General features: G+C 33.9%; 1 protein-coding gene across 1 annotated transcript in view; it reads right to left on the bottom strand.

Annotated features, from left to right (window-relative positions):
• The window catches only part of Fbxl17 (F-box and leucine rich repeat protein 17), a 509,566-nt gene that overhangs the window by 320,514 nt on the left and 164,750 nt on the right, over positions 1-24,302 (bottom strand). The window lies entirely within an intron of this gene.

Below are 24,302 nucleotides of genomic sequence, written 5' to 3'. Positions count from 1 at the left end.
AAGAATGATGATTGTATACCAGAAAATCTCAGAAATGACTGTCTCACAAATTAACAAGTGAATTACAACTCCAAACAGAGGACACATGGAATGTAGCCTTTAATCACCTCTTTAAAAGCCCCTATTGCTGCTGATGGGCAGAATCACAGCCTTTGGGACAGGAGTCCCCTGTGTTTCTCCTCTGCTAGCAAAGCAATAAAATGTTTTTCCTTTTTTTCAAAAAAAAAAAAAGGAAATATGATAAATGGTTAATTCCGAGATATCTTGGTGATATTTGATCAATGTACTCCAAATTGTACTATTTTATCAATATACTTCATCCTGAAACAAAACACTTAAGAAGCAAAATTTTCTCTACATTCTACCTCCCACATTTCTTCATTTTCTTGATTCCTTTCTTCAGGTTTCCTGTCTTCCCCCTGATGCTTACTCTCCAAAAGCAACTTAACAATATCATTTTCTCAAAGGTGGAAAGATCTTAATTATCCTCTTCAAATAAGGTACATTTCAAATAGGTATTTTTGCTTAATAAAATGCAAAGAATCAATTTGGAGGAATGTGGTAGATAACATTACACTCTACCACCCCAGGAAAGATGTCTGTGCCCTAATATCTTACTTACTTCGGCAATACAATCATATATACATGATTGAAGTTATGGACCCAAAAATGAGAAGACTATGCCAAATTATTCAAGGAGGCCCAATTTAATCTCATGATCCCTTCAAAAGATTCTCCTAGTTAAGCAGAGAATCTCAATGTTAGAAAGATGTGACCAAAGAGATAGAGTCATGAAAGGAATTTAATGAGACTTTTTGTTTCTTTTAATTTTTTCTTTTTAGATATACATGACAGTTGACTGTATTTTGACATATTATACATACATGGAGTAAAACTTATTCTAATTAGGATCCAATTCTTGTGGTTGTACATGATCCATGTGCCTTTTAAAAGCACTAAATGTGAGGGAAGAGAACCAGGAATCAAGGAATGTGAGTAGCTCAAGAGCTGGAAACAACACAAGCTTGACAGCCAGAAAGAAATAGGGGCCTCAGACCTACAACCTTATAGAACTTAATTCTGTCAAAAACTTGAAGAGGAAAAAAATTAGACTATTTCCTTAAGTTTTCAGGAAGGAACACAATTAAGTCAACACCTGAAGTTCAGCTTGGTGAAATGGACGACAAGCAGATTTCTAATTTACAACGTTAACAGTGAGATAATAAATTTGTGCTGTTTTAAGCCATTGAGTGAGTGGGGACTTGTCACATCAGCACTAGGAAACTAGTACACAACATTTCCAGCACCTTAAGGGAGCTCACCCAGGACTATATGCCTCACAGTTCCTGGTCTCTGATTTAGAGACCTCTGTCAAAAGCCTCAGAGTGGTGAAAGAGCCAAGACCTCCTTGGAGTCAGTTCAATTTAATCCCCAAAAGAAAAGCAGACACTTGAACCTTTACTGTAAATGTTCTTTGTATCTGCTGTCCAATATGGTAACCATTAATCACATGTAGTTACCAAGTATTTCAAATGTGACCAGCATGGCAGGGACATAAATCTTAAATTTAATTTTAATTCCTTTACACAATTTTATATCTGTGTGCTGCCAGTAGCTACAATGTTGGACATAGCTCTCCTAAATATGAATGGTCATTGGAGGAATGGGAAGTCAGTCAGCCAAATAAACTCTTTTTACCTCAGTTCAAAAAGGGAGAAACTAGCTCCCTGACACCCATGAAGCACATGCAGGTCCAGATCAGTCCGGCTGACAGTGGCAGAGCCCCACACTGGGTCCAGAGACAGCTGACAGCCACAACACTGAATGCCACAGAGCTGTATCTTTGAACACATCACCCAATGCCACAGCCCGGTGTCCCCCATGGGACCTGAGACTCCATTACTGAAAGCAACCACCTCAAGCATGGGACACCTTCGTTGCCATCTTTAGTTGGGGAACTCCCAGCTTGGAACACTGGCTGGACAAGTAGTACCCAACTCCTTCCTCTCCCTAGCAGCCACTAACTCCACACAAATACAAAACAGCTCTTGCCAATACAAAACATCTCTCCAAGACAGGTGTGCAGCCCCTCATAGCGCAAACTACAAGACCTCTGGAGAGAAGTGTCCCTGATTAGGAAGTAGAAAGAGAGGGAATAAATGAAATACAATTTAGAGACTAAATTAGAGACCAGGAACTGTGAGGTCTATAGGTGATATAAGGAGATAAGACCAGGTACCCACATCACACGAGCAGGCCCAAAAGGAGATCCATGGGAGTCTTTTATCAGAGACTGACTAGTGCCATAATTCCAGGTACCCTGTACCCAAGACCAACCCTCCCATCCTGGTAACATTTACCATTTTGAGGGTGGAGATACCAGTAAATAGGAGACAATACCACTATTATATGAGAAGGGAAGCAGGAAACTGCTGAACTCCAACCAAAACAATCCTTGTTTCTTCCTTTAAGACTTTTTTTTTTTTTACCCCTTCCCTCTTTATTCTCCTGCCCTCTCATTCCCAACATTTGTGAAACCAAGTACTTTGCATGAATATACTGAAGACTGGGATGTCTGAATAGTATACTACTGTTGTGTTGCATATTGTTTTATCTCCTATTTTTACATTTTTTTATTTTTCTTAATACTTATGTGTGTTTGTTATATATACTCTATTGTCTTCCCAATTACTTGTCTCCTAAGATCACTTCCTCTCTCTTCCCCTAATAATAACCATCTTCTTTAGATTCCTCTTTCACACTTCCTAAGATCTACTGACTCTATATCCTTACCTCCTACCCCCTCACCCCTGGTTCTTCTTCCATCAGAAACTGTAAACCCTTTTGCAAACCTACTGCTTATATTGTGGATAATAATTAAACTCACCATTTCTGTATATTGCGACAAAACTGTAAACGCCTTAATAATAACTATTTGGTTTAAAGTTGTATATTGTTTGTATTGGGATCTGTAAACATTGTTCTTCCCCTCAAAGGAGAGCTATTGGAACCCTGCAGGGGCACTATAAGCCTAAAGTATAAAAATGGTAATACCCTGGATCCCCAGTGCTAGAAGGGAAGGCACACGAACAACGTGAAAAAACACAAGGGAAAAGAATGCCTCAAACAAATCAACACCCTACATTATTAGAATCCATGTCTAGGACATCAGAAGAAAGGACAGAGAAGGAGTACACAATATACATAATTAAAATGTTCTGTGAATTAAAGGATGATATAAGAGAAAAATACAGGCAGCAAAAGATAATTTCAATAAAGAGTTACATAAGCAAATACAGGAAACAAAAGATTATTTCAATAAGAAATGGAGGTTCTGAAAAAAAAATCAAACAGAAATCCTTGAAATGAAAGAAACAATAAGCCAAATTAAAAGCTCAATAGAAAGCATCACCAACAGATTGGACCACTTGGAAAATAAGACCTCAGACAATGAAAAAAAAAAAAATCTCCAAAAGAATGTAGATCACACAAAAGAATGTAGATCTTAGATGGTAAGAAACCATGAGCAGAACATTCAAGAAATATGGGATGATATAAAAGGACCAAATTTAAGAGTTATTGGGATAGAGGAAGGCATAGAGTTCCATACTAAAGGAATGAACTATCTATTCAATGAAATAATATCAGAAAATTTTCCAGATAGGAAAAATGATTTAGAAAACCAAATACAAGAGGCTTACAGATGCCAAATTACAAAATCACAACAGATCCACACTAAGGCACATTATGATGAAAACATCTAGCATTTAGAATAAGGAGAGAGTATTAAAAGCCACCAGAGAAAGGAATCAGATTATATATGGCGGGAAACCAATTAGAATATCTGCAGATTTTTCAACCCAGACCCTGAAAGCTACAAGATCCTGGAACAACATATACCAAGCTCTGAAAGAAAATGGGTGTTAAACAAAAATCTTATATCCAGCAAAATTAAGTTTTAGATTTTATGATGAAATAAAAACCTTCCACGATGAATAAAAGTTGAAAGAATTTACAGCTAGAAATCCTACAACACAGAACATCCTTGGCAAAATATTCCATGAGGAAGAAATGAAAAATGACAATAAAAATCAGCAAAGGGAGGTATTATCTAAAGGAAAAATGAATCAAAGGAGAAACGAAGTCAGTTAAATACCAAAAATAAACAATGGCTGGGAATACAAATCATGTCTCAATAATAACCCTGAATGTTAATGGCCTAAACTTACCAATCAAAAAACACAGACTGGCAGACTGGATTTTAAAAAATGACCCTCTGAAAGACTCATCTCATAGGAAAAGACATCCATAGACTGAAGGTGAAAGGTTTGGGAAATAACTTACCACTCACATGGACTGCGGAAACAAGCAGGGGTCTCCATTCTCATATAAAGTAGACTTCAAGCTAAAGTTAATCAAAAAGGATAAAGAAGTACATTTCATACTGCTCAAGGGAACCATACATGAACAAGACATAACAATTATAAATACATATACCCCAAACAATGGAGCATCTATGTTCATCAAACAAAGTTTGATAACTCAAGTTCCAAGAGTCAAAGTAGACCACAACACAATAATTCTGGGTGACTTGAACACACCTCTTTCACCACTGGATAGATCTTCCAAACAAAGTAACTATAGAATTTACTAAAACAACCAATAACTTAGACTTAACTGACATATATAGAATATTTCATCCATCAACAAATGAATACACTTTCTTCTCAGCAGCACACGGATTCTTCTCTAAAACAGACCACATATTATGCCACAAAGCAACTCTTGGCAAATACAAAAAAAGTAGAGACACTGCCCTGTATTCTATCAGATCATAATGGGATGAAATTAAAAATCAATGTAAAAATTAAAAATGAAAGTTACTACAACACCTGGAGACTTTAAATATTATACTACTGAATGAACAATGGGTTGCAAAAGACACCAAAGAAGAAATTTAAAAATTCTTAGAGGTAAATGAAATCACTGATAAAACATCAAAATCTCAAGGAAACTCTGAAGACAGTACTAAAAAGAAAGTTCATTGCATGGAGTTCATTCCTTAAAAGAAGAAAGAGTCAACAAATAAATAACTTAACATTACATCTCGAAGCCCTAGAAAAAGAAGAAAAAATCTACACCAAAAGCAGAAGATAGGAAATAATTAAAATCAGAGCTGAAATCAATAAAACTGAAACAAAAGAAACAATTGAAAAAATTGACAAAATAAAAAGTTGTTTCTTTGAAAAAGTAAATAAAATTGATAAACCTTTAACCATGCTAATGAAGAGAAGGAGACAAAAAACTCAAATTACTAACATCCAGGATTTTTTAAAAAAGGGAAATATCACAACAGACACTACAGAAATATAGAAGATAATTAGAAATTATTTTGAAAATTTGTACTCCAGTAAAATAGAAAATACCAAAGGCATCAACAAATTTCTAGTCACATGATTTGCCCAAACTGAACCAGGATGATATACATGATTTAAACAGATCAATTTCAAGCAATGAAAGATGCCATCGGAAGCCTACCAAGCAAGAAAAGCCCAGGACCAGATGGGTACACAGCTGAGTTCTACAAAAACTAATACTAAGAACTAATACTAATGCTAACAAGAAAAACTAATACTAATACTTCTCAAGTTACTTCATGAAATAGAAAAACAGGGAACACTTCCAAACTCATTCCTTGAGGCCAATATCACCTTGATTCCAAAACCAGACAAAGACACATCAGAAAAAGAAAACTTCAGACCAATATATCTAATGAACACAAATGCAGAAACTCTCAATAAAATTCTGCAAATTGAATACAAAAACATATCAAAAAAATAGTGCACCAGGATCAAGTGGGTTTCATCCCAGGGATGCAAAGTTGGTTCAACATAAGGAAATCAATAAATATAACTTAAAGATAAGAACCATATAAGAATCTCATTTTTTGAGTTCTGGGAAAGGCAGCAGAATACAACAGACACTAGTATGGCAATATGTAAATCAATGGATGTGTAACTGATGTGATTCTGCAATCTGTATACGGGATAAAAATGGGAGTTCATATCCCACTTGAATCAAAGTGTGAAATATGATATATCAAGAACTCTGTAATGTTTTGAACAACCAACAATAAAAATTAATAAAAAGATTAAAAAAATTTTAAAAAACAAATTTAAAATTAATTGAAAAAAAAAGAACCATATGATCACCTCAATAAATGCAGAAAAAACACTTGACAAACTACGCCACCCCTTCATGTTCAAAACATTACATAAACTAGAGATAACAGCAACATATCTCATCATTGTAAAAGCTATCTTTGCAAAGCCCCAGGCCAACATATTCTAAATGTTGAAAAATTGAAAGCATTCCCTCTAAAAACTGGAACAAGGCAGGGAGACCCTCTTTCACCACTTCTATTTAACGTATTTCTTTAAACACCAGGAAAAGCAATTGGACAGATGAAAGAAATTAAAGGGATATGAAATAGGAAAAGAAGAACTCAAATTAGCACTATTTGCCAATGATATAATTCTATACACAGAAGACCCAAAAAATTCCACCACAAATCTTTTAGAATAAATGAATCCAGCAAAGTAGCAGAATATAAAATCAACACCCATAATCAAAGGCATATCAGTGACTAATCCTCTGAAAGAAAAACTACCCCATTTACAATAGCCTCAAAAAAATAAAGTACTTGGGAATCAATCCAACAAAAGAGGTGAAGGACCTCTATAATGAAAACTACAGAACACTAAAGAAAGAAATTAAAGAATACCTTAGAAGATGAAAAGATCTCCCTTGTTCTTGGATAGGCTGAATTAATATTGTCAAAATGACCATACGACCAAAAGCACTATACAAATTTACTTCAATCAAAATCCCAATTCTTATAGAAATAGAAAAAGCAGTCATGAAATCCATCTGGAAAAATAAGAGATCCAAAATAGCTAAAGCAATACTTAGCAAGAAGAGTAAAAGAGGTAGCATCACTATACCAGACCTTAATCTATATTACAAAGCTATAGTAACCAAACCAGCATGGGATTGGCACAAAACAGACTTGTAGACTAATGGTAGAGAATACAGAATACAGAGATAAACCCACATTAATACAGTTATCTTATATTAGACAAAGGTGCCAAAAACATATATTAGAAAAAAAGATAGCCTCTTCAACAAATGGTGCTGGGAAAATTGGAAATCCATATGCAACAAAATGAAATTAAGCCTTTATCTCTCACCATGCACAAAACTCAACTCAAAGTGGATCAAGGACCTAGGAATTAAACCAGAGACCCTGCACCTAATAGAAGAAAAAGTAGCCCAAATCTTCATCACGTCTGATTAGGCTCCAACTTCCTTAATAAGACTCCTATAGCGCAAGAATTAAAATCAAGAATCAATAAATGGGACGAATTCAAACTAAAAAGCTTCTTCTCAGGAAAAGAAACAATCAGTGAAGGAAGAATTTACAGAATGGGAGCTAAGTTTTACTACATGCACACCAGATAGAGCACTAATCTCTACAATATATATAAAAAAACTGAAATCAAAAAATTTTAAAAAATAACCTAATCAATAAATAGGCCAAGGAACTAAACAGACACTTCTCAGAAGAAGATATACAATTAATCAACTAAAATATGACAAAATGCTCAACATCTCCAGCAATTAGAGAAACGCAAATCAAATCTACTCTAATATTTCACCCCACTCCAGTCAGAATGGCAGCTATTAAGAATACAAACAACAATAAGTGTTGGAGAGGATGTGGAGAAAAAGGCACACTCTTACATTGCTGGTGGAACTACAAATTGGTGCAGCCAATATGAAAAGCAGTATGGAGATTCCTTGGAAAACTGGGAATGGTACCACCATTTGACCCAGTTATCCCACTCCTCAGTCTATACCGAAAGGACTCAAAAAACAGCATATACAGGGACACAGCCACATCAATCTTTATAGCAGCACAATTCTCAATAGCTTAACTGTGGAACCAACCTAGATGCCCTTCAGTAGATAAATGGATAAATAAAATGTGGTATATATACACAATGGAATATTATGCAGCATTAAAAGAGAATAAAATCATGGCATTTGCACGTAAATGGATGAAGTTGGAGAATATAATGCTAAGTGAAATAAGCCAATCCCCGCAAAACAAATGCTGAATGTTTTCTCTGATATAAGGATGCTGATTCTAACGGAAATAGGGAGGGAGCAGGTGAAGAATATACAAACTTTAGATAGAGCAAAGGGGAGGGAAGGAAATGGAGGGGGTATGGGGTAGGAAAGGTAGTGGAATGAGATGGACATCATTACCCTAAATAGATGTATGAAAACACAAATGGTGTGACTCTACTTTGAGTACAACCAAAGACATGAAAAATTGTGCTCTATTTGTGTAATATGAATTGAATTGCATTCTGCTGTCATATATAACAAATTAGAATAAATAAAATAATTTTTTAAAAGAAGGAATAAACTACATTCAGAGAATTCAGACAGGACCACTATTCTATTCTATTCACTACTCTATGAAGCATGCTACAGAACTATGGAGAGAAAGAGAAATGGCTAAGAGACATAGAACAGTCAAAACTATAGACAAATTTTAATTGTGACAGTAAACTTCTGTAATGGCTTCTTCTAAGTACTAAATTCTGAGTATTTGTAAAGACAGAGCTGTGCTGATCTTGGTGGTATACATCTGAAATCCCAGCAACTCAGGAGGCTGAGGCAGGAGGATTTCAAGTTTGAGACCTGCCTCAGCAACTTAGTGAGGCCCTAGACAACTCAGAGAGACTCTGTCTCAAAATAAAAAGGGCTGGAGATGTGGCTCAGTGGTTAAGCACCCTGGGTTCAATCTCTAGTACCAAAAAACAAAAAAAACAAAAGAGCTGTAGGAAAACCTGTCTCCTACTGCTATCAGGTCATATGTTCAAGGAAGATCAACCTACCTATCAAGGGACTCATGAAAATAACAATCCAGAATGGAGGCAGGACTAGAAAAGAAGAAATGGGTTCTGACAAAATTGTTTTCAAGTCACATGGGTACTAATATGACCGGTATTTAGAAAATCAAAGCACATTGTAACAGAAGGGCCTCAACCCTTGTTAACATATTTTAGGTTGTCTCACTCTTAAATCTCAGGAGGTGGATTTAACAGAAATAATTCAGAAAAAATGTTTGCACAGCCACTTTTACTGAACTCATATTTTGTCACATGCTCCCATATATATTTTAGTATCATGGTTAACTGTATTTTCATTTTCCTTAAAATTTTTATTTTTCACACAATTTTGTGCAAAAGCTGGAGAAGTGACTACACTAGTTTCACTGGTCATATTTTCTTATTCTTAATGAAGCAAGATGAACTCATATATAACAAGGATCAAAGCTAAATTTCCTCCTATTAATGTTTTCCTTGGTAATACTCTTGACATTTCTGTTTTGTAACTAAAAAGTATTTATTTATTTATATATTTTAGTGCACTATGATTAAACCACACTATTTTTTTGAGTTTCACTCAAAATGGTTTATTGATAAAAATTTTCAAAAAATAAAATTTAGAAAACACAACTTTAGACTATGAAAAGGAAGACAAAATCAATGCCAGAGTAAAATTTTTTCTCCCAGAGTATAAGGGTAGCTATTCAGACATCTTAGCAGATTTCTGTACTATTAAATTTGCAGCAATGCAGCTCATGATATCATCTACATACTGAATTGAATTAATGTATACTCATAAAAGACTAATAGGTCATTGATCAATAAACCACACTATTTATATAGTTAGCCTTCTATACATTTTTTATTTCCACACCCAAAATATTTTTACTGCTATTGGAGAAGTTCTGCTTTGAATATATATGAAGAGCTGAGCAGCTTCTTTGAGCTGCATGTGCTGGTGGCTTGTAAAGCTCATGTCCTGATAGCAATATGAATTCCTACATCTCTTAGCTTCCTTTTCTGTACAGTATGTCTTCATCACAATAGTGTGAATGTACTTAATGTCACTGAACTACACACTGAAAAGTAGTTAAAAAAGAAAAGCTGTTATATGTATTGTACTACCATGTAAATATCACTTCATCAACCAGAAGACAGTAAGCGCGCATGATAAAATGCTGTGGAAAAGAAAATTTAAAGTTGTTTGTGTCACTTCAGTCCTTGAAAGTAGGGAAGAAAAGTGAGAAACAACAAAGTCTGAATGAATATCTTTAATTAAAGTGCAGATAATGGGAAGGAAAATATTAGAAAATATAAACTACTTCAGAGACTTATGAAAGAAGGCATCTAAAGATAGCTTCTAGAACTAATCTATAGCAAGAAGTAGCAACTAAAGCAACTATCTATCTATACATGATAAATTTTAATTCTCATTGACTCTTGAACCTTGAGAAATCCTGAATTTAGGTCTGCTTAGTACAAAGTGAATCAGATGATGTCCTCAAGCCACTTGTGACTGTCACTGCCCTTTATTTAGTATCCACATTGGAACACTTCTTACTCTTCCAAGGGAGCACAAATACATATATGAGGAAACAGGGTTACCTTGGCTCTCACACTACAGGATTTTACTGGAATTCTGAAGAGTACTCATTAGATTTATTTTTTTCATGAATTAACAGTCCTTGAGTATGTTCACGTGGCCTCTCCTGTGACCACTGTGGCCAGCAGAACAGAACCCAAAGATGGCACCTCCACTTAGCTACGCATTCCTTCTTAGAAATTTTAAGTAAGCAGAATCATTACAAGTCACAGACCCAGCTCCTCAATGAAATGTGGCATTTTCACTCAAAACTCCACAAACAGCTCTGTCAAATCCATCACATTCCTTCCCTTGCTATGGGAATACCATATTAGTGCCCTCCAGTGTTTTATATCCTTTTCAATCCTTCATTGTCTGAAACAGATAATTACACCTAGGAAACTGACATTTTAATTAAACTTACTTTCCTTGTAATTCACTGGTAGTCTTGGGCTATACAAATCACAAAGGATTTAAATAAGCAAAGCCTTACAACTAAGATTTTTTAAGTATTTCACTCTGGTTTTTTCACTTACTAAGGCATTTTAAAAGAAACCCGAGTCAGAATATAGAATGTAGGGAATCCCCTTTCAGTTTAATACTTCTCTTATTGGGGAAAAAAATATGTAACTTCTAGTCATTCATGTTAAAGACTAAAATTAGTCAATGATTGGTATGTCCACATATGTTCTTATATGTAAAATGAGACACTGAATATTGAAATGTTACATAAGAAACTCAGACCTGATGATTATTCAAAAAAACCTCAAATGATTTCCAAATCTTAAAATTCCAAAAAAGAAAAATAAAAAAGCCAAAAAACCAAACAACCAAACAAACAAAAACCAAACTGCTCAACTATACTGACTTTACTGTGATGAGTTGTAATCTTTGGGGAGCAAAGTCAAGCATTAAGATAGCGTGCCTTGCTGATGAAGGGATTACTGGAGCTACAGAACAGTACCACAATCTGCCAAACATCCATCAAGCTGACAAAAGGAGAATAGAGAAGAGCCCAAAGGTATAGGAGGCCGAAGGGTCAGAAAAAGGCAGTTATTAGAAAACTGGAGGAAACCTCCTTTTAAGGAAGAGAGAGAAAACTCAAAGAAAAAGGGAAAGGGGTTGTAGCACAGTTCTTGCAGAGTAAAAACAGAAAACAAGTAAAGAAACCAAGGCTTCTGGGAATGGAATGGGAAAAGGACAGAGAATTTATATTCAAGCAAAGGAAGACTTCCACATCTTGATAAGGTCTGATATCTACACTTAGAGAAGAACGTGGCTGGATAAGAGAAGGAACACAGTGCATCCTTTTTACTCATCCACTAGGCTGGCACCTCCACTTAGCTAGGCATTCTTCTTAGAAATTTTAATAAAAAATAAATAAGTCACATTTAGGACATCAGACAAATACTTGCCATCACCTTATGGAGCATAATGGTGGAATTAGAAGGCTTTTACATTGCCTAAAGGAAGGGCACAGACAATAAAAATTATTGATACTAACCATGAAAACAGGACTCCTGTCTTGGAATCCAGAGTTAAGTATCATGTTAACTCTCAGGCACCTTCTCTAAGTTTCCTTTCAACAACCTCATTCTTTACTGTCCTGCTTCTCCTCAGAGCTATCCCTTCTAACACCTTCTTGCTACCTCATTAGCCAGATTAGTCTATCTTAAGTCATTCTGGTCCTATATTCCATAGTCGCCAAAGCGCCTAGGAAATAAAAATATTTCTCCTGCCAAGAGGAATCTAAGAACTTCCCTATCAAGGCCATCATTTCCATCCCTACCATCCCCTGAAATCACTTAAGCTAGCTTAAATCTATTTCTCCAATTTTGAGAAGTTTTTTCACTGTGCCGAGTGAACTGTGTTTATTAGTTAACAACTGTCTCACTTCACTCACTTTACTCTGATAAATTAAAAGTTTCTCTTCCCTCTCTTCCATTTATTAAACTCTCTGATTCAAATCTTGTCCTCTCTCCAAAGCCTTCTCATTTACTTTACAGAAAAAAAAAATATGTCTTGGAAATACAACATACTTGCCTTCATACAAATTATTAACTAGGAAGTTGCCAACTCTATGCCTTTTAAATGGGAATCATTAATTGGTAATAAAAGTTGTGCCAAGGACTAGGGCACAACCTTTCCTTTCTGTAATAACTACTTAGGAATCCCCTCTTTGACTTCATCTCCTTAACCTTCCTTTCCCCATTCCCTTCTTCCTTCCTACTATCCCTTCCTAGGCTGGTACTGCTCAGACCAATGGCTCATCACAAATATTTGAAATATAATCTGAATGCCTGAGCTAGCTAAATCTAGGTCTCTGATCCAGTAGTTGTGGTACCTCTTCATTCATTCATTCATTCATTCACACTTGTTTAAAGCTTTCTTGAGCTTCTGGCTCTAATTTTGGCCATACATTTGGATCACCTAAAGAACTTCAAAAATATTGATGGACAGGTTCCATTCTTAGAAATTATGATTTAATTGACTTAGGATAGAGGTCAGCCATTAGTATTTCTGAAAAAAAAAATTCAGTAAATCCTTGCCCCATCTGGGAACCATTTCTCTAGTGGAGAGTTTTATTTAAACCCAGTTACTGAAAACATAAAAATAATTAGTAAAGTTCAGCCTCTTTAATCACTCAAAAGAGAATCCACATAACATTCACATAGTCAATAACTATTTATTCGGCAACTATTATATACCAGGAACTTTCTAGATGCCAAAAATACAGCAGTGAAGAAGACAGACAAAAAATCTGTGTCCCCAAGTGCTTACATTCTTAATTGGGAGTGGAAACAATAAAATAAATAAGCAAATTATATATTATGTTGAAAAGTTAACAAAGCTTTCTCTATGTTAAGTACCATAAAGAAAAATAAAGCAAGGCAAGATGGATGGAGAGAGAAAAAAGGAAGATGGGTTATAATTTTAAATAGGCAATCAATAATGATCTCATTGAAAAGGTGATATCTGCACCAAAATTTGAAGGAGATGAAGGAGATAACAAAACCATGCTGATATCTGAGGTAAGAACGTAGTACAAAGGTCCTAAGATGGACTCTGGCCTAGTTTTTGAAACATTACTAAGGAACTAGTGGTACTACAACAGAATGAATGGAAGAAAGAGGAGCAGAAGACATGGCCTAAGACATAAGCAAGAAAGGGCAGATGACATGGGGCCTTGTGGGCCACATAAAGGACTTTAGTTGTTGCTCTGAGGAAATGGAGAGTCGCTAGAGGATTCTGAATAATTGTGTGCGATGATCCAACTTATATTTTTAAATGATGATTCCTGTTCCTATGTTGAGTCTAGAATAAAGAAAGAGCAGAAGCAAGCAGAGCTTAGTTGAATTAATCCAGTCAAGAGACTAGAAGGGATCTTCATCACAATTAAGGCAGTTAGAGATGGTATAAAGTGATCAGATTCTGGATATATTTAAAAGTAAAATCAACAGTATTAGTTGACAAATAGATTATATGGCATAAGAGAAAAAGAGAAATCCAAGATAATTCCAAGGTTTTTGGTTTGAGCAACCAGAAAGTACTGTTGCAACTAAGATAGCTTGAGATAAGGTAGAAAAGACATTTGAATATACCATGTCTGCAATGCCTAGGAAACACATCAGATAAATTTAGGAGTCATCAGCACATAACAGTTATTTTTATTTCTTAATTTAATATATAATTGTAATATGTGTGTGTGTGTGTGTTTGTGTGTGTTAAATTCATAAGGTTAGCTCAGTACAAACATTAGTCTCACATTATACAGTGAATAAAAATAATAACTGATTAACTTAATATGTAGAAATTCATACTTATTGTAATAAAATAGCACAATCCTAAAAATAATACATTAAGAGAAATAATGTCCCCAAGCCACCTGAGGCAGTTATAGGCTAGTTTTATGTCCTTACGCTAACAATGCATAATAATACAACTTTCCGATTCCCAGCACATCTTCTCTACTTAGGAACAGACACAAAGAGCAAGAGACTTTGCTCTCTGTAATACTCATTGGTACTGTTCATTCTTCTATCATAATGTTAACCATGTGTTATGGTTTGGATGTGAGGTATTCCCTAAAAGCTCACATATGAGACAATGCAAGATGGCTTAGAGGTGAAATGATTAGGGTAAGAGAGCCTTAACTCAATCAGTGGATTAATCCCCTGAGAGAGATTAACTGTGGCTAGAAGAAATGAGTCCCTGGAGGTGTGTCTTTGAAGTATATATTTGGTGAGCTGAACTCAGTCTCTCTCTTTCTCTCTCTCTCTCTCTACTTCCTGATCATCATGTGAGCTGCTTTCCTCTCCCACACTCTTCCACCATGATATTCTGCCTCACCTCACACCATGAGGGATGGAACCAGCTCTCTATGGACTGAGGCCTCTGAAACAGTGAACCACCAAATTTACTTTTCCTCCTCTAAAATTGTTCTTGTCAGGTCTTTTAAACACAACAACAACAACAACAAAAAGCTGACTAAAACACCATGCTACTTTATAATTTGGTTTAATATAGTGTATGTAGCTCCAATCAGCTTGAATTAAAAGAATATTCTGGTATATGCTTTTATCTTCTAACACCCCAAAAAATGTATACAAATGTTTTATCTACTCTCTAAAATAAACTGTTTGGGGCTGGGAATGAAACTTATTAGTAGAGTATGTGCTTAGCACATGCAAGGCCCTTGAATTCTATCTCCAGCACCAAAGGGGGAAAAAATAATTACCTTTTCTTTCTTGGTTTAGAAAATACAACTAGGACACACCTTCACATAAAAAAATCTCTTAGCCTTACATTCTCATGTATGGGCCTCATTCTCATGTATGGGCCTCAGCCTAAAGCTGAGAGAAGTACAACTAGACCATGTCTTATTCATCTTTCTGTCACCATGCTTAACATAGGATTAGGTGAATCAAAAGCATATATTAAATGAGTAAATTTGAAATGAGGATCAAACTTAAGAGATAATTTCATTTAATTAAGTTCCCACAAATCAGTTTTTCATTCTTTTAACTATATAAATCAAAACCAGGATCTACAACACTGAGCTAAATGCTTTTAAAAGTTGTCTATTTAAATATAAGCTTCAGTGATATGTAAATATTATATAAAATAAAACAACATTATCATGCCAAACAATTAAAGGCTATTTGAGAACAAAAAGCATAATGAATTCTCTATTTACATATTTGCTCTTAAAATGCAAAACATTAAAAAAAAAAAAAAAAGCCTCTGTAAGTTGTCAGGATTTTGATGTGTGTGGCAGGAATTTTGAGCAGTTCACCAAAATTTTAATCACTGTCTTCTGCTGCAGAAATGTGAATTTGTTAATTGGATTTCTGCTTCTGAGTATACCAATTCAGAATGTATATTCTGCTCCTCCTTTTTCATTCTGCCAGGCAGTACAGTCCTAATTGACTTTTTTTCTAGTACTTTTCTTTCCACCAAATCCCTTTCTTTTCTCCACATAATATTTCTAAAGCTTATAACAAAGTGCACTTAGAGTTAGCAGCACTAAGTAGCCCTGTCACACATTTCACTCAGTATGAACTAAGAAGCAGAAATTAAGTATCCACCTCACTAAGAAAAAAAAAAAAGTTTAAATAAATTAAAGGTAAAATAAAGTAAGCAAAGAGAGACTGCTATGCCTAATTGGACTACTTGTATAATTCTTTCATTTCCTCACACTAGGTCCAAAGAGGGAGGGAGGGAGGGAGGGAGGGAGGGAGGGAGGCAGGGAGGGAGGGAAGGGAAGGGAAGGGAAAAAAGAGAAAGTGAAGAATAAAAGAAAGGTCATGGAATCTTGAACCAATTTCAGTCATCTGCATCCATGTATCACAGTTTGAGATGAAAACTTTTGAAAAATATATTCTAAATTAAAGTTTTACAACCTTATTCTTAAAAGTAATAAAATAACTAAAATGCCATTATCCCAGGACAAAAGTTTATTATATCCAAGTCAATTAACTTGTACATTGGCTTCTGGATCTCATACTGTCCATTAATACAAATAGTTTTATTCTTTATTTCTAAATGTGCTAAGTGGAAAAGCAAAGGAATGACATTAATGATTTTTAACTTAAAAGAATATTCTGATTTATATTTTTATTTTCTAGCACTCAAAAAAATATACACAAGGGTTGCATCTACTGTCTAAAATAAAATGTCTTGGGCTAAGAATATACCTCAGTATGTGGTTAGTGTGTTCAAGGCCCTGAATTCTATCCCCAGCACAACAGATAAAATTAATTATCTTTTTTGTTCTTTCTCGGTGTAGAATATGCAACTGGGATTCACCTTCACATTAAAAAATCTCTTAGCTGTATATTCTCATTTATGGGTCTCAGCCTAAAGTCAAAATTCAGAGGAAAAAGTGCCTGCATCTTACTTTCAAAAATTATTATTGTTTTATGACCAGGTACTGTTTCAAGAAATCGAATTCTATATTGATTGAGCCAAAAAGCTGTGGGTATACAGGATGATAACCACCAATTGAGCTGCTTCCCACCTTTGGGCCTTCTGCAATGCCAGGAAAAGATTCCATAATATGTGGAGAAATTCCAGGCCCCTGTCAACTGGTCCCTATAACTTTTCTCCACTTAACCACAGAGGTCTGGAGTGCCCTAAGTTATCCAGGAAGAAAACCAGATGACTTCGATTCAGAAACAGCTTTCTCTCCTTACAAAAGCTATTTTTTTTTTAATGAGAAGAAACATTACAAAATGTATGTGTGTGTATATATATATATATATATATATATATATATATGTAATTCTTATCCCTATCCTTGCCCAAAAGTCTCCAAAGAAATCCATAAATCTGACATAAGTCTAAAAATAAATTAATTAGATTGTCCACGCTAATGAGCAAAGAATCACAGAACCTAGACTAAGAAAATAATTATTATTATATTTCTTCCATAATCTCTGGCATTTATATTTAATTTAACTATTCAGGGTTATTAAAGAAGTGCCCCAATTACCTATAATAGTAAAGAAATGAACACTTTCCAAGTGAGAAAGATCTTAGAAAAGTCAAACTTTTGAAGGGCAAATGAGGATTCATATTATAATTCAAGTCAGGAACTTTCTGAATACTGAATTATCTTGTTTTATAAAACAGTTTCAAAAAAAGTATTTAAATTTGGAATTGATAAATTTTAGTTCCTGGTTCCTCTACTCACACTAGTGTTAAGAGCTGGAAGTAAATGAGTTAAAATTCTAGCTTAATGACTACGCCATAGGCAGTAAATAAAATATCAGTACAAAATGGTAATCAGAAAGGTGTTATGAGGTTTCCCTTGATATAAATAATGTGAAAAATGTAATTATGCTATCAGTATATAATAGAAATTTTTCAAAAATGAGTTGCAAAAATTTATAACTAATTTTACATATTAAAAGTACTACTTTCTACCAAGTTTGGTGGTGCATGCCTATAATCCCAATGGCTTGGGAGGCTGAGGCAATTCGCAAGTTCAAAGTCAGCCTCAGCAATGGTGAGGTACTAAGCAACTCAGTGAGACTTTGTCTCTAAATAAAATACAAAACAGGGCTGGGGATGTGGCTCTGTGGTCAAGTGCCCCTGAGTTCTATCCCCGGTACCAAAAAAAAAGCACTCCTTTCTGATACAAAGAACTGTCCATCTGAAATCCTGTTTACTCAACCAATTTTGCCCATCCATAAGTTCAAAAGCTTCAACTAACTGAAATAAAACTTAAAATGACAATATCTACTGATAATCTAGGGTAAAACTTTAAATTTCAATATTATGTATTTTGGGTTACATATATTATCATATCAATAAAAAGCATGACAAATGTTTTTGAAAACTAAGATATTAACAGAAGTACAGATATATCATATATATTGTTTGATTATTAACCAAAACTATCCAAGACACAATTTTAAATAATTAATACTAATAACAAATAACTCAAATAAGTAGATTATAATAGTTAACTTCTTTAGTGAGTTCTTTTTGAATTTGCCTCTGTGTATTGACATTATATATCAAAGCAATTTAAAAAAACTCAATTTTATACTTACAAGGAAACTATGTTAAAACTATCTTTCTATAATCAAGCAAAGAGCCATTCATCTTATATTCATCTTATTCTTGGAACTCAAAATAGCCTGTGACCTCATTATTCTTACTCATCATATAACTGGCCTCCCATATATCTCTAATAACAGCCTATACAGATTTAGGACATAAAGATAGGCAGCAATAGTCTAAAAAAGAGTCAAGTCTGATTTAAATTCTATATCCAATTCTCTATTTTGTACTTTGATCTGAACTGTTACAAGACTTCTTGAAACAAATAAATAGCTCTATTCTCTTAAATATACTCTCATATAAGAAATGCAGAATGATGGTGAAGGAAAGATATTATCTATCTGGTCAGGATCTAACCAGGAAAACAGAAACTATTATAGGGATTAAATTACATGAAAGAAATTTCATTGATTATTCGAGTGAAGAAGATGCTAAGAAGACAAAACTGGATTTGGCAATATAAGCTAGAGGTTTAGCAAGAACAAGAAACCACCAGCATCAGCACTGAAAAGCTGGACAGACAAGAGGAAGAATCGGTGTTATTTGAATCCCCAGATCAAAGTCAGCCAATATAAACTGAAGCTGCAGAAGTTCTACACAGGACTGGAACAAGAAGGAAGTTGAAAGGTGAAGAAATGTCATAGCATCTCCTTCTCTTTGCCCTTCATGTCTTGACTAAACACAGACTGCCAAGTAAAAGCCCCTATGTGATATGGCTGTAGAAGCGCATGTGGAAAGAGAAGAAAGATCTTAGGGCAAACAGGCCTAGGACCAAGTAAAAGAAAAGAAGAGGGAAGAGGGTGTGGATTTCCAACAATGAAAAGAAGTATAGCTTAATGGGAATTCTTTATAAAAACCCAGAAGCAGGAATAATTGCCACAGTAGTCCTATACCTATACCTAGGCACCATGTGCCTAGAAACACATGGTGCTGACCAAGTTTGTTTTTTTCTTGAACCAGATTAAAGTTATCAAAGTTATAACTTGAGCAATTTTCTCAGGCACAGGGTATTTGTTTCATTGTTAAAGATCCAAAGATTGATGGCCAACTGCATGATGAAAAAGAATCTCTGATCAAACATAATAACCAAGCATTTCTTTTTTTTTTATTGGTTGTTCAAAACATTACAAAGCTCATGACATATCATCTTTCATACATTTGATTCAAGTGTGTTATGAATTCCCATTTTTACCCCAAATACAAATTGCAGAATCACATGGGTTACACATTCACATTTTTACATAATGCCATTTTAGTGACTGTTGTATTCTGCTACCTTTCCTATCCCCTACTATCCCCCCTCCCCTCTCTTCCCATCTTCCCTCTCTACCTCATCTGATAACCAAGCATTCCCTCTAGTGAATATAATAGAGAAGCTCCAGTGGAAAGCTTGGGGGGAAAAAAAGTTAATGGTCTATCATCTCACTGGGATACAATCAATTGCAGGGAAGTCTTTATGGTGAGGGATAGCTATGCTCCTAAAGGGTTTGTAAACACACTATGATCAACAGCTTATGTGCAAATGCCTATGATACCTCTGGACAGGAGAGCAAACATATGAGGAGCTCAACTACTTTTAGACAATGTACTCTACTGGACTCCATTACTGGGCGAATGTGTTTGGAGAAGGGGGAACTCAGAAACAAACCCTAATCCAAAAATTATTGTGAAAAATAATGAATGATAAATGGAAGCATAAATTCTGGCTAAATGTTGAGGTTCCCAGCTAAATTTTCAGAGCACCCTATTGTTTCTTAAGTAACTTAACTTCTGACTAACAGAGAGCTACTTTGGAAATGAACTTCCCATTTTCAAAGAACACAACAAAAAGGACATAATATAATTTATCTTCCTTTCTGCATCTAGGAGCACTTTAGAATCATTAATGTATTCTAGATCATCATTATAAATATCACACAATGTTAAAATTATAAAGAAAACTTAGATTCTCTGGAGTCTCTACGATGGACAATTGGCCCAGTGTGGGTACTGTGCCAAACCATATGCATATGTACACACACAGGCACTTCCCTGTGGCTGACAAGTCCCACCCAAGTACAGTAAAAACAGTTCTTAAATTAAAAAGTTAAACTAATTACAAGTGAAATACCATTAAGTTAAAATTTGAAACTATTAAATATAACTGTCCATTTTTAATCAATTTTAAGACTGCTTTTATTTATTTATTTATTTGGTTATTTATTTATTTATTTATTTATTTTTAGTTGTAGATAGACACAACATCTTTATTTTATTTATTTTTATGTGGTACTGAGGATTGGACCCAGTGCCTCACACATGCAAGGCAAGCGCTCTACCACTGAGCCACAACCCCAGCCCTAAGCAATTATTTTTAAAATTATTCTATTTAATTCTATATTTCTCAATGCTTACTTTAATCAATGAGACATGTTTCTTACTAAATTAATCGATTTTTTCTCATTATGCCCCAAATCTTTTCTGCTGACTCAGAAACGGGACCCCACCTATTTTCAATATCACTATTTATGTATAAACCACACAACTGATTGACCCAGAATCACACTAATCCTCAAATAAATTTTTCTTCAAAAAGGGTAATGTAAATGAATTTGAAAGTATAAAAGAAATGAAAGCAACATCTCACAAGCTGTCTTGGATAAAGACTGACCTCATATGTGAGACCAGATAAAAGAAAACTGAAATCCTTTTCTATAAGAATATTTGCAACAAAACCCACAATTCACAAACAAGTGTGTGATAAAAATTCAAGGTGTGAACTGAAGATATTATAAGCAAATAAAAAATATTTAAAGTATAAATTCAAGATCCAAGAAAGGCTTTTCAGAAAACACTGTCAATACTCCTCATTTGATATTTATATTTTTATATTAAAGCCTGAAGCAACCATTCTACCAAAGGATAGGTGCCACAAAGAAACTCATTTGTTCATTTTATTTGTTAGGACTTTCACAAATTGAGTCATCTGAAATGAATTCATTTATTTTACTAGTGCCATATTGATATATTTGTAATTGCTCTTGCTAAAATGAAAATGTAGCACAAATCTATATTACAACTAGAGTGTAAGAAATAAAGTTATAAAACATGAAGAGTAGCCTCATTGAGTAGGTATTACCAACTTAATGAAGTGAAAAAAAATAAATGTGATAAATCAGTATAGCTTACGTAGACATTGGCTACACTCATAAAAAAGGAAAATCAAAGTCATTATTATTTGGACAATAATATAACATTGAATGGTATATTCATTCCCCTGATTCAGTGTACTGCCACAAGAATTTTTAAGATAAAATTTAAAATGCTATTTTAGTTTTCAGTTTATTAATTTAAACAAATCATTAAATGACCCTTAAGGGATCAGCAAGGAAAGGGAACAAAAACAACAAAGAGAATGCAAACATAGTTATTAATTTTAACATTCACCATTGGCACTTAGGTAGAAATATGGTCATTGAATTTTTAAATAAGATTATTTTCACAAAAATTGTCTTACTTTACTATTCTAATGAAAAAATATGAGTAGATAGTGACTAAAGAGTTATAAGAAAATTTTGTACATCTAATAAATACTTTTCTCATTAATTTAATTATAACTTTAATTTCCAACTTCCTATTTAGATGTATGCCATGCATTCTTCCTTATAAAACTCCAGGGATAGGTAAATACTATTATTATCCTCATTTTACAAGTAAGGAAACCAAGGCAGTGGAATTAGGTAATTTGCCCAACTTAATATAATTAGGTGTCATACCATCAGCTTTGTTAAAAGCAGTAAATAGTTTGCAGCCTTTGTAAACTTCTAAGAAAAAAAATCAAAAAAGGGGTCATATCAGGCCTAAATAATCATCACTTATATTCTCAATAATCAATTTCTTTCTCAACTTTTTATTGGTGAAAGGTTAAGAAGAACTAAAAACACAGTAATCTAACAAACACCATTTAATAATATCCACTGAGTCACTTCATTAGGGAATATTTCAGAGTTGAATAAATTTTAAAATGTATTTTCCACATCTGAGACTTACTCAAGCAGCCACAATTTATTGAACATGAATGAAGTCATAATCAAAGACTAAACAGCAATCCCATCCTTAAGTAGTAAAATAGTAATGTTCTTCTATTAGAATAAGATATTCTGACTGACCAGTTGTTCAAAAATTTAGAAGGCAAAAAAGTTCATATTTAATTTCTAGACTCTTGTTAAGAAAAGGAAGACGAAAATTGAGTTAACTGCATGAATGATCATTCTTTCAGTTACTTATGTTAAATTGACTGAAAAAATCAATTTTGTTTTTCTTTTAAAACATTTCATATTTCCAACCACAAGCACTTTTAAAATAAATGTTTTTATAAGTTCTTTAAATGTATTATGGTCCAAGTAAATATCAGAAGTTTGAGTGTTTTATTCAGCTGTTGATTATTTTCCTAAGAAACTGTTCTTTAAAATGAACAAAACTAGACCTATTCTCAATATATCTCAAGAATTCAATTAACACTTACAAACTGAATAACTGAAGCAATAAGATCTAATGTAGTACCAGAATTAATATTAGTAATAAATAAACACTTGCAACTTTAAAATACATCAACAGTGTAAAAAGGAAATACATATCTACCTCTAACTTAAGACAAACATTATTTTTTAAAATATCATATAATAAGCATTAATAAACTTTCTGATCCCTTAAAATTTATTTAATTATTATAGAAACTTTCAAATGTAAATAAAATTATTGAGAATAGTATAATGATCTCCCAGGTTCTATAACCCAACTCAAATATCAATATTTTACCATTTTTGTTTCCTTTCTTGGCCTACCCACTTTTTCCTGTTTCCTCTTTTTATCCCCTTTTGACCAAATCCCTAATATTGTACCATTTCTCTAATAAATACTCAAGGAGTATCTCTTACCCTTGAAGTTTTTAGAATCTAACAAACATGCCACTATCATCTGCAACAAAGTTAACAAATAATCCCTTAAGATCATCCAATGCCTGGTTCATATTCAAGCTTTCTCAAAAGTCCCAAAGATACATTTTTAATGTTTCTTTGCTTCAGTCAGGATCCACCCAAAATCTTATTACATTTTGTTGTTTTGTCTTAAGTGCTTTCTATCATAATTCCTCCATTTTTTTCCTTGGTGTTTTATCATTGCCTTAGACAAATCTGGATTCAGTGGCTTGTCTTTCTGTGGTATCGCTTAAAATGTTCCGGTATTCTAAATCAGGTAAATGGGTAATTAAACACAGAGCCATATGTAATTTATTAATTTGTTATTAAGTTATTTGTTTGCATTATACTTTGGCTATACTATCCAATAAATCTTTGCATAATCCAAGATCATGAAAGTTTTCTTCTCTGTTCTTACAGAATTTTTTTCTGTAGAGGTAAAATTTACTTCCCATAAAAATCATCCTTTTAAAATGTACAGTTCAGTGGTTTTTAGTATAATAACTGAAGAGTACAACTATCATCAATTCCAAGTTTCAGAGCTTTTTAATTTTTTTTGTTTTAGTTATATATGACAGTAGAATGCATTTATTCACTTTGATATATAATATATAGTGTATTATAGTGGCACCCCCTTTCTCAATAGAAAAGTCTTAACTGGCTTCTCTAGACATCTTCACCATGGCTGATTTTAGGACTGTCAGCAAAAGAGTCCACAAAAGAATTCAATGT

This window comes from Callospermophilus lateralis, chromosome 5, assembly GCF_048772815.1.
Source record: "Callospermophilus lateralis isolate mCalLat2 chromosome 5, mCalLat2.hap1, whole genome shotgun sequence".
Taxonomy (NCBI): Eukaryota; Metazoa; Chordata; class Mammalia; order Rodentia; family Sciuridae; genus Callospermophilus; species Callospermophilus lateralis.
This window is presented reverse-complemented; position numbering and strand designations above follow the sequence as displayed.